Source organism: Rhynchophorus ferrugineus, unplaced genomic scaffold, assembly GCF_030347505.1.
Source record: "Rhynchophorus ferrugineus isolate W39M unplaced genomic scaffold, kcgeb_rfMv2 rfM584, whole genome shotgun sequence".
In the NCBI taxonomy this organism is placed as follows: Eukaryota; Metazoa; Arthropoda; class Insecta; order Coleoptera; family Curculionidae; genus Rhynchophorus; species Rhynchophorus ferrugineus.
Window position 1 is genome coordinate 24,031 of NW_027473161.1, and position 8,470 is coordinate 32,500.

General features: G+C 44.1%; 2 non-coding genes across 2 annotated transcripts; both read left to right on the plus strand.

The window, feature by feature from the left end:
• Positions 1-5,383: 5,383 nt before the first annotated feature.
• Positions 5,384-7,372, plus strand: LOC143206196 (small subunit ribosomal RNA). The gene has a single exon (XR_013008192.1). It is a non-coding gene; the product is annotated as a small subunit ribosomal RNA (ribosomal RNA).
• A 708-nt stretch (positions 7,373-8,080) lies between these two features.
• On the plus strand, positions 8,081-8,235 carry LOC143206195 (5.8S ribosomal RNA). Its single transcript, XR_013008191.1, has one exon. It is a non-coding gene; the product is annotated as a 5.8S ribosomal RNA (ribosomal RNA).
• The last annotated feature ends 235 nt before the right edge of the window (positions 8,236-8,470 follow it).

Here is an 8,470-nt window from a genome sequence, read left to right on the forward strand (position 1 = left end):
ACGTCGATATTAGCGGACAAGCGGTTTCTCCTTCGTCGAATCAAGGGAGTGGAGGAAATTCCGCCGCCGTTGTTAACGCATCGTCAACAGGCACACCGGCCGGGTCGAATTCATCTTCGGTGTCGGCTACGGGAGCCGCATCAGCTACAGCCGGTAGCGCAGGTTCGTCTGCAGGAGGGAAGAAAGAAAAATCCACTTCGAGCAAGGCGAAGAGTTCTAAATCGAAAGTTAGTCATCCTCCGATCGCTGATATGGTAACGAGTGCAATTAAAGGATTGAAAGAGAAAGGCGGAACTTCCTTCAGAGCTATTAAAAAATACATAGCGGCCAATTACAAAGTGGATGCTGACAAATTATCGCCCTTTATAAAGAAATATATAAAGACGTGGATCGCTTCGGGTGTTTTGGTACAAACGAAGGGCAAAGGAGCTTCCGGATCATTTAAATTAGCGGCTTCGGCACGTAAAGCAGGAGGTACGACAGCCGCAGGTACGAAGAAAAGAAAAACGGCCACTGCCAAAACCGGACAGAAAAATAAACGAAAACCAGTAGGAGGTGCCGCGACAGCTACGACAGCCGGTGGTAAAAAAGCGTCTGCCAAAAAAACCTCAGAGAAAACGGAAAAAAAGACGACCGCCGCCTCCGCCTCAACTAAGAAAACCACAGCTAAAAGTAAGAAAGGTGAATCTGCAACTTTGGCCGAGAAAAAAGCTTCTGCCAAAAAAGCCGTCGAAAAGAAAACAGGAAAGAAATCTACCGCCGCCACGACTACGTCCGCTTCCAATGCCGCCGCTAATAGTTCATCTTCGAAAGCAGCAAAAAGCAACACGGCCGCAAGATCCCCGAAATCGCCTTCCAAAGCGAAAAAATCTAATAAAGCCGGACCTACGAAAAAGCCCAAGGCGCCTAAACCGAAAAGTGCTAAGACGACGACCTCAACTGTTCGTGTTGCCGCTGGTGAAGGTGCGAAAACTAAAAAACCAGTATCACCAAAGAAAAAGAAATAAAACTATTTCTACTACGTATGACGATATATTAAACAGGCGACACATTTCATCGTCAGATCAAGAAGACACGGAGTTGAAAATTACAAATATCCCGACACTCCTGGACGTGCTACGACTTCCCTAAAAAATACGTTCGTCCAAGACCGTATTTTTTTAATAGAAAAAAAAAACGGTTCTTTTCAGAACCACAATATAACTTTATAAAAGAAAGAATATTTATATAATTTATTTATTATCTTATTATTACTTAAATGATTATTTTCTAGATAGAGCCGTAACTAATTAGGGAACCGATCGATCGATACTCTAAAACAGTAATAAAGGAATATTCAGTACAGATCAGATTATTTATAAATTTTCTAGTTAATATTTATTCTTTAATAAGAACGCGTATTCTAACTTCTTTTTTATACGATTTTGTTGGCCCTGAAAAGGACCGATATTAAAGGGCGTATGCAAAACTTTAAACGGTTTGCGTTATCTATTTGGTTTTGCTGTCTGTCTTTTTAGGCAATAATACTGCTTGAATGTTAGGCAAGACGCCGCCCTGGGCAATAGTAACGCCAGATAACAGTTTATTCAATTCCTCGTCGTTTCTGATGGCCAATTGTAAATGCCTAGGGATAATCCTTGTTTTCTTGTTGTCTCTAGCGGCGTTACCCGCCAACTCGAGAACTTCGGCCGCCAGATATTCCATTACGGCAGCTAAGTAAACGGGAGCACCGGCCCCTACGCGTTCGGCATAATTTCCTTTCCTTAGAAGTCGGTGAATACGACCGACAGGAAATTGTAATCCCGCACGATTGGAACGAGACTTCGCCTTTCCCTTCACTTTTCCGCCTTTACCACGTCCGGACATGTTAATCTCGATCGTTGTTAGATACTGCTCACCTTTAAATCAAAAACGGTACTGGAAATTTCTTACAGATCGGCCTGGAATTTTGTCCGCGAGCCAAACTCGTTATATCATACGCGACCAATCAGACTCTAACTCGGGCTATGGGCGGGGCTTAGAAGTGTTCCTTCGAATGTTATAAGTTCTAGAATTAAAGGCATTTTTTTAGTTAAGTACTCTTTGAGGTACGTGAGACGTCGGGATTTTTATTTCGAAATGCCACCGAAGACAAGCGGTAAGGCGGCCAAGAAAGCCGGAAAAGCCCAGAAAAATATCTCTAAGAGCGACAAGAAAAAGAAGCGCAGGAGGAAGGAAAGCTATGCGATTTACATATACAAAGTTTTAAAGCAGGTTCATCCCGATACGGGTATCTCCAGCAAGGCCATGTCGATCATGAATTCTTTCGTGAACGATATATTCGAAAGGATAGCCGCCGAAGCGTCGCGTCTCGCCCATTACAATAAGAGATCAACGATCACGAGCAGAGAAATCCAAACCGCCGTTAGGTTATTGTTACCCGGTGAGTTGGCTAAGCACGCCGTTAGCGAAGGTACCAAAGCAGTCACCAAATATACCAGTTCTAAGTAAATTAATTCACATACCTATGTGTGTTTCAATATACTACTTACCTGCAAAATCGGTTCTTTTCAGAACCACAATTGGATATACATTTTAAAAAATGAAATGTTAAACAGTAGCTGACATTTTATAAAAACAGAATTTTCAGATATATATATATATATTGTAGTTATTGTATTGAATTATATTATATCATTATAATCTGTTATATAGTAAGTATATAGAATAAGTTTTGTAAAAATGGTACGGCCCGAGATTGTTATTTAAAAATAAGGTAAAGTATTTCTGGAGTGACTTCGAAAATATGTGTATTCATTTTTATTACGTTTATGACTATATGATAATTAATTTATTTTTCCTAACTGTGGCTAATTGTGGATTGTGGCTAATTTCTACACGATAAGTATTAATCACGGGAACGTCTCGAAATGAACAAATAGGAACTGTAATTAATCAAGAATTTAGAATGGAACTATCGTCCTAATATAATGAGGATCGTCAAAGAGAAGATACTTTTTTTTTCGTTTACTAGGTTGACCTTGCTTGGGGACAGTGGAACTCAGTGGAAAATCGCTGATGGTGGGTGAGGAGGATAGGCCTGTGGTCAGAATCGATATCTTGGAGTACTTGCAGGTCAGAGGCTTGATTCGAATTTTGATAGATAAAAAAGTCAATTATTGTCGGTCGATTGGAGGAGTAGTGAGTTGGTTCGCTTGGAGCAATAAGCCCAAGTTCCAACTCATCTATTATCCCGGCCGATAGTAATTCTTCCAATAGCTGTGTGGTTGATGGCGTTGAAAATGGCCTGAAAATCTCCTTGGTCATCTGAATATGTTCCGAAGAGTATTTCGCCAATGGAGATCGGGTTCGTGTTCTAGTGGAATCCAGACCAGCCAGACGACTGTTATCTTGAGTTCCCCGTACATGAGTGGGGGGAGGAATTGGTCTTTTGGGTTTGGTTGTTTTTGGAGTAGGTCGGCACTTGCATCCCGAGTAATTTGCGGTGTATGGTTCTCAACAGTTGGTGCATTTCGGCGGGGAATTTCTGTCTTTGGGACTTGACGTAGGCCGGAGTGGCTTTACAGTTGGCCGATGAATGACCGTAGAATTGGCAGTTAAAACGTTGAACGCGCCTGCCGTTGCCGCGCTGGGCTTGGACTTTTACCACCTGATTCATTAGGCGGTCGACCGCGAAGATACGGCGTTCCTCTCGAGGAACCGACCAACATGGATTGGATTGAAACCGAGCTTCATGAGCGCGGTTCGGACTTCGAGTTACCATTACGTCGAGAGAGAAATATAATATATTAGCTGACCCCGCAGACACTCCGTACCCTGTACTCAATGGATAAATAAAGGATTCATTCTATCAAATTCTTCGTTCAAATCACTTTCGAATCATCCTTAGGAACATTCTGATATCGGAAAACCTTATCCGTAGTCGATAAACGATATCTAACGGATGAATTATAGAAAATGGCCAATAAGCGGCAAATATCCGATCGTAAGGGTGCACCATCGTTTCGGCGAATCATTCTTTTGGAATCTTACGTTCTACAAGCAAAACATTTATTCATAGGTATATACCGATAATAACGAACGGGCCGACGTAACAACCTAAAATGTCCTGAAATACGTGAGAACAGTTTTACTCCGATCGCCGTATCGATATGTGACAGTATCCATCCTATGAAGGATCTTTACATTCTACTAGCATAATTTTATGGATCGGAATTTTCCGACTTTTAAAGAACGTGATCGGCAGTCTAGAAACGGCCTGAGGACGTATTAACACGAGAGGTTAAAATTATTGCTTTAGAAGTTCACGTTGTCTAAAGCTAAAGTTTATTCATCGGAACATTCCGATAATAACGAGAACGGGCAGACGTAAAAACGAAAAATTTGCGCAACGTCCGTATAAACGATCTGTTCTAAAACACCCATACATTTCCGATAGCTGGCGAGAGACCCGCGCTTAAATCGTGTGCGCTTCTACGTGGGGCGATACGAGAGACGGATACGACGGGTCGGGTCGACCGGCGCTGTGACACTTTTACCGAGTGGCTTTTGATCAGCGAAGGTGGTATTACATATTATATGTTAATATATAAGATCCGAACCGTATTTTTTTATTTATCTAAATAAAAAGCGTATTTCGTCGTGTTATTATATATTCGTAACGCTCTCGCGATTTTGTATCGTCGTTTCGTTGTTCTTCCTGGTCGGTTTTTTTCGATATATCGGGAAGCGTACGACGACGACGACGGTATCACTGCGAGATCGCGAATTCGGCGGGAACATTCGGCTTCGTTAGAAGAAGATGATCCACGATTCATATGCGATTGGAATTATTATTTTTATGGACGTATCGGTTTTTCATCGGAACGTTCATAAAACAGCAACACATTTTGCGATAGCTCTCTGCTCTCCGAGCGAGAATAAAATAAAAAATCACGAAACGTTTCTCGTACGAGGTTTCCTTGTCGCTTTATATATTTCTATCTAGCGAAGGGTTCGGAGAGAATGTTTTTCGAGGTCTTATAAACGCCGAACGATATTTTGCGGCATCCAATTTTCGACGTAGTCGACGATCGTCGTCGATAATCGAGATAATTGGGTGCCTAGTCGATCGGTTGTGTATAAAAAAAACAAAAGATGTGTCTAAGATGATGATATCGTTTTGTTTTATTAGACAACTAATATTAAAATGTAAGAGCGTGGCGCCTCGGACCGGTTTTTCCGTCGTCTAGGCGCGCTATCATGCACCTCCTTTTTATTAGTCGTCGATATATATTATATATCGTCGTCTTACGCACACGTTTCTTTATAAGTCAAACTTATAAAATAAACTGTGTCTGTATTTGTTTTATCTGCTTCGTGTCGATAAAATAATAAGAACAGTTCCCTGGTTGATCCTGCCAGTAGTCATATGCTTGTCTCAAAGATTAAGCCATGCATGTCTCAGTACATACCGAATTAAGGTGAAACCGCGAAAGGCTCATTAAATCAGTTATGGTTCCTTAGATCGTACCCACAATTACTTGGATAACTGTGGTAATTCTAGAGCTAATACATGCAAACAGAGCTCCGACCAGAGATGGAAGGAGTGCTTTTATTAGATCAAAACCAATCGGTTTCGGGTTCGCGCTCGTCATCGTACAACTTGGTGACTCTGAATAACTTTAAGCTGATCGCACGGTCTCGCACCGGCGACACATCTTTCAAATGTCTGCCTTATCAACTGTCGATGGTAGGTTCTGCGCCTACCATGGTCGTAACGGGTAACGGGGAATCAGGGTTCGATTCCGGAGAGGGAGCCTGAGAAACGGCTACCACATCCAAGGAAGGCAGCAGGCGCGCAAATTACCCACTCCCGGCACGGGGAGGTAGTGACGAAAAATAACGATACGGGACTCATCCGAGGCCCCGTAATCGGAATGAGTACACTCTAAACCCTTTAACGAGGATCAATTGGAGGGCCAGTCTGGTGCCAGCAGCCGCGGTAATTCCAGCTCCAATAGCGTATATTAAAGTTGTTGCGGTTAAAAAGCTCGTAGTCGAATTTGTGTCTCGCGCCGCCGGTTCATCGTTCGCGGTGTTAACTGGCGTGTTTTTCGCGAGACGTCCTGCCGGTGGGCTTAGTCGTGTCGCGTCGCCGTCGCGCGTGCGTTTCGGCGTGCGTGTTGTGCGCGTCGTGGTTACGACGGCCCAACTCAATCCTGCCGCGGTGCTCTTTACTGAGTGTCGAGGTGGGCCGGCACGTTTACTTTGAACAAATTAGAGTGCTCAAAGCAGGCTAAAATTTCGCCTGAATACTGTATGCATGGAATAATGGAATAGGACCTCGGTTCTATTTTGTTGGTTTTCGGAACCCCGAGGTAATGATTAATAGGAACGGATGGGGGCATTCGTATTGCGACGTTAGAGGTGAAATTCTTGGATCGTCGCAAGACGAACAGAAGCGAAAGCATTTGCCAAAAACGCTTTCATTGATCAAGAACGAAAGTTAGAGGTTCGAAGGCGATCAGATACCGCCCTAGTTCTAACCTTAAACGATGCCAGCTAGCGATCCGTCGACGTTCCCTAATATGACTCGACGGGCAGCTTCCGGGAAACCAAAGCTTTTGGGTTCCGGGGGAAGTATGGTTGCAAAGCTGAAACTTAAAGGAATTGACGGAAGGGCACCACCAGGAGTGGAGCCTGCGGCTTAATTTGACTCAACACGGGAAACCTCACCAGGCCCGGACACCGGAAGGATTGACAGATTGAGAGCTCTTTCTTGATTCGGTGGGTGGTGGTGCATGGCCGTTCTTAGTTGGTGGAGCGATTTGTCTGGTTAATTCCGATAACGAACGAGACTCTAGCCTGCTAACTAGGCGCTTTTTGACATCCTAAAGGCCCGCCGGCCGCGTTGCTTTCGGGTTTCGCGGTTCGTGCGCGGTTTTTACTGTCGGCGTACAAACTATTCTTCTTAGAGGGACAGGCGGCTTCTAGCCGCACGAGATTGAGCAATAACAGGTCTGTGATGCCCTTAGATGTTCTGGGCCGCACGCGCGCTACACTGAAGGAATCAGCGTGTCTTCCCTGGCCGAGCGGCCCGGGTAACCCGCTGAACCTCCTTCGTGCTAGGGATTGGGGCTTGCAATTGTTCCCCATGAACGAGGAATTCCCAGTAAGCGCGAGTCATAAGCTCGCGTTGATTACGTCCCTGCCCTTTGTACACACCGCCCGTCGCTACTACCGATTGAATGATTTAGTGAGGTCTTCGGATCGACACGCGATGGCGTTTCGGCGTCGTCGATGTGTAGGAAAAGATGACCAAACTTGATCATTTAGAGGAAGTAAAAGTCGTAACAAGGTTTCCGTAGGTGAACCTGCGGAAGGATCATTACAGTGTGTTGTTATGCCTATATATATATAATAGGTAAACGTACAAGTCTGTAAAAATCATTGTCGAACGTTAAAGAGCCATCTACGAAGTTCGGAAGTTCCGATCGAATTTCGACGTCGTCAACGTAGCTGTTTTCGGGTACCTATAATATATGGTTTTAAAAGATGTACGCCCGAAAGCGGAGATATATACGATGAAGATGTTGTTATATAGGACGACGAGTAATAATCGTCGGCCTACGACGGATTTCGTTATAAATGGACAAATCGAGCGCAAAATAAAACGATTTTGCCAATTATATTTCTAATCGACGTTTCGATCCTCATATCGACGAACATATACGATGATCGGTAATGTGATTAGTTTACGAAAATCTTATCACCCTTCGTTTGTTTCATTCCAAAAGGGTGAGATTTAGTTTACGAAAATATTGCCAAACTATGATCAGCGTATGCTCTTTTGTTGTCGTACGAGGTGAGACGACGAAAATTTACAACGAACGTCACCATTTCGAGTAGTCTGTCTCCGCTCCTCTCGTTGTGTGTAGTGGAGAAGACGAAAATAAACCGTAAGAGCGTTTTAAAGTCGACGGCGGCTGCGAAAGGGGCGCAAGCGCTGTCTATGACGTGAGCGCGCGTCGTCGTCGTCGTCGTCGTCTTATAATAGAAACGTTTCGATATGCGTTTAAAACCTAACTTAAAAAAAGATTACCCTAAACGGTGGATCACTTGGCTCGTGGGTCGATGAAGAACGCAGCTAATTGCGCGTCAACTTGTGAACTGCAGGACACATGAACATCGACATTTCGAACGCACATTGCGGTCCTGGGATCTCATACCCGGACCACTCCTGGCTGAGGGTCGTATCTCATTTCAAGACTGCTCGGATTTTCTTTGATCTTCGCGATCGACGAGAAATGTCTGAGCGTGCTGAGCGTATAAGCGCGATTCGATCGCGACGTTCTAAAACGTGACAGCGGACCCGTACGTGTGACCTAACTCTCTCGTACGGGTCGTACGAATATGAAAGGGATGAGACGTGTTTAAAACGGTCGTTCGCACGTTTTTGTGATAAACGTAGCGCGCACCATTAATACGA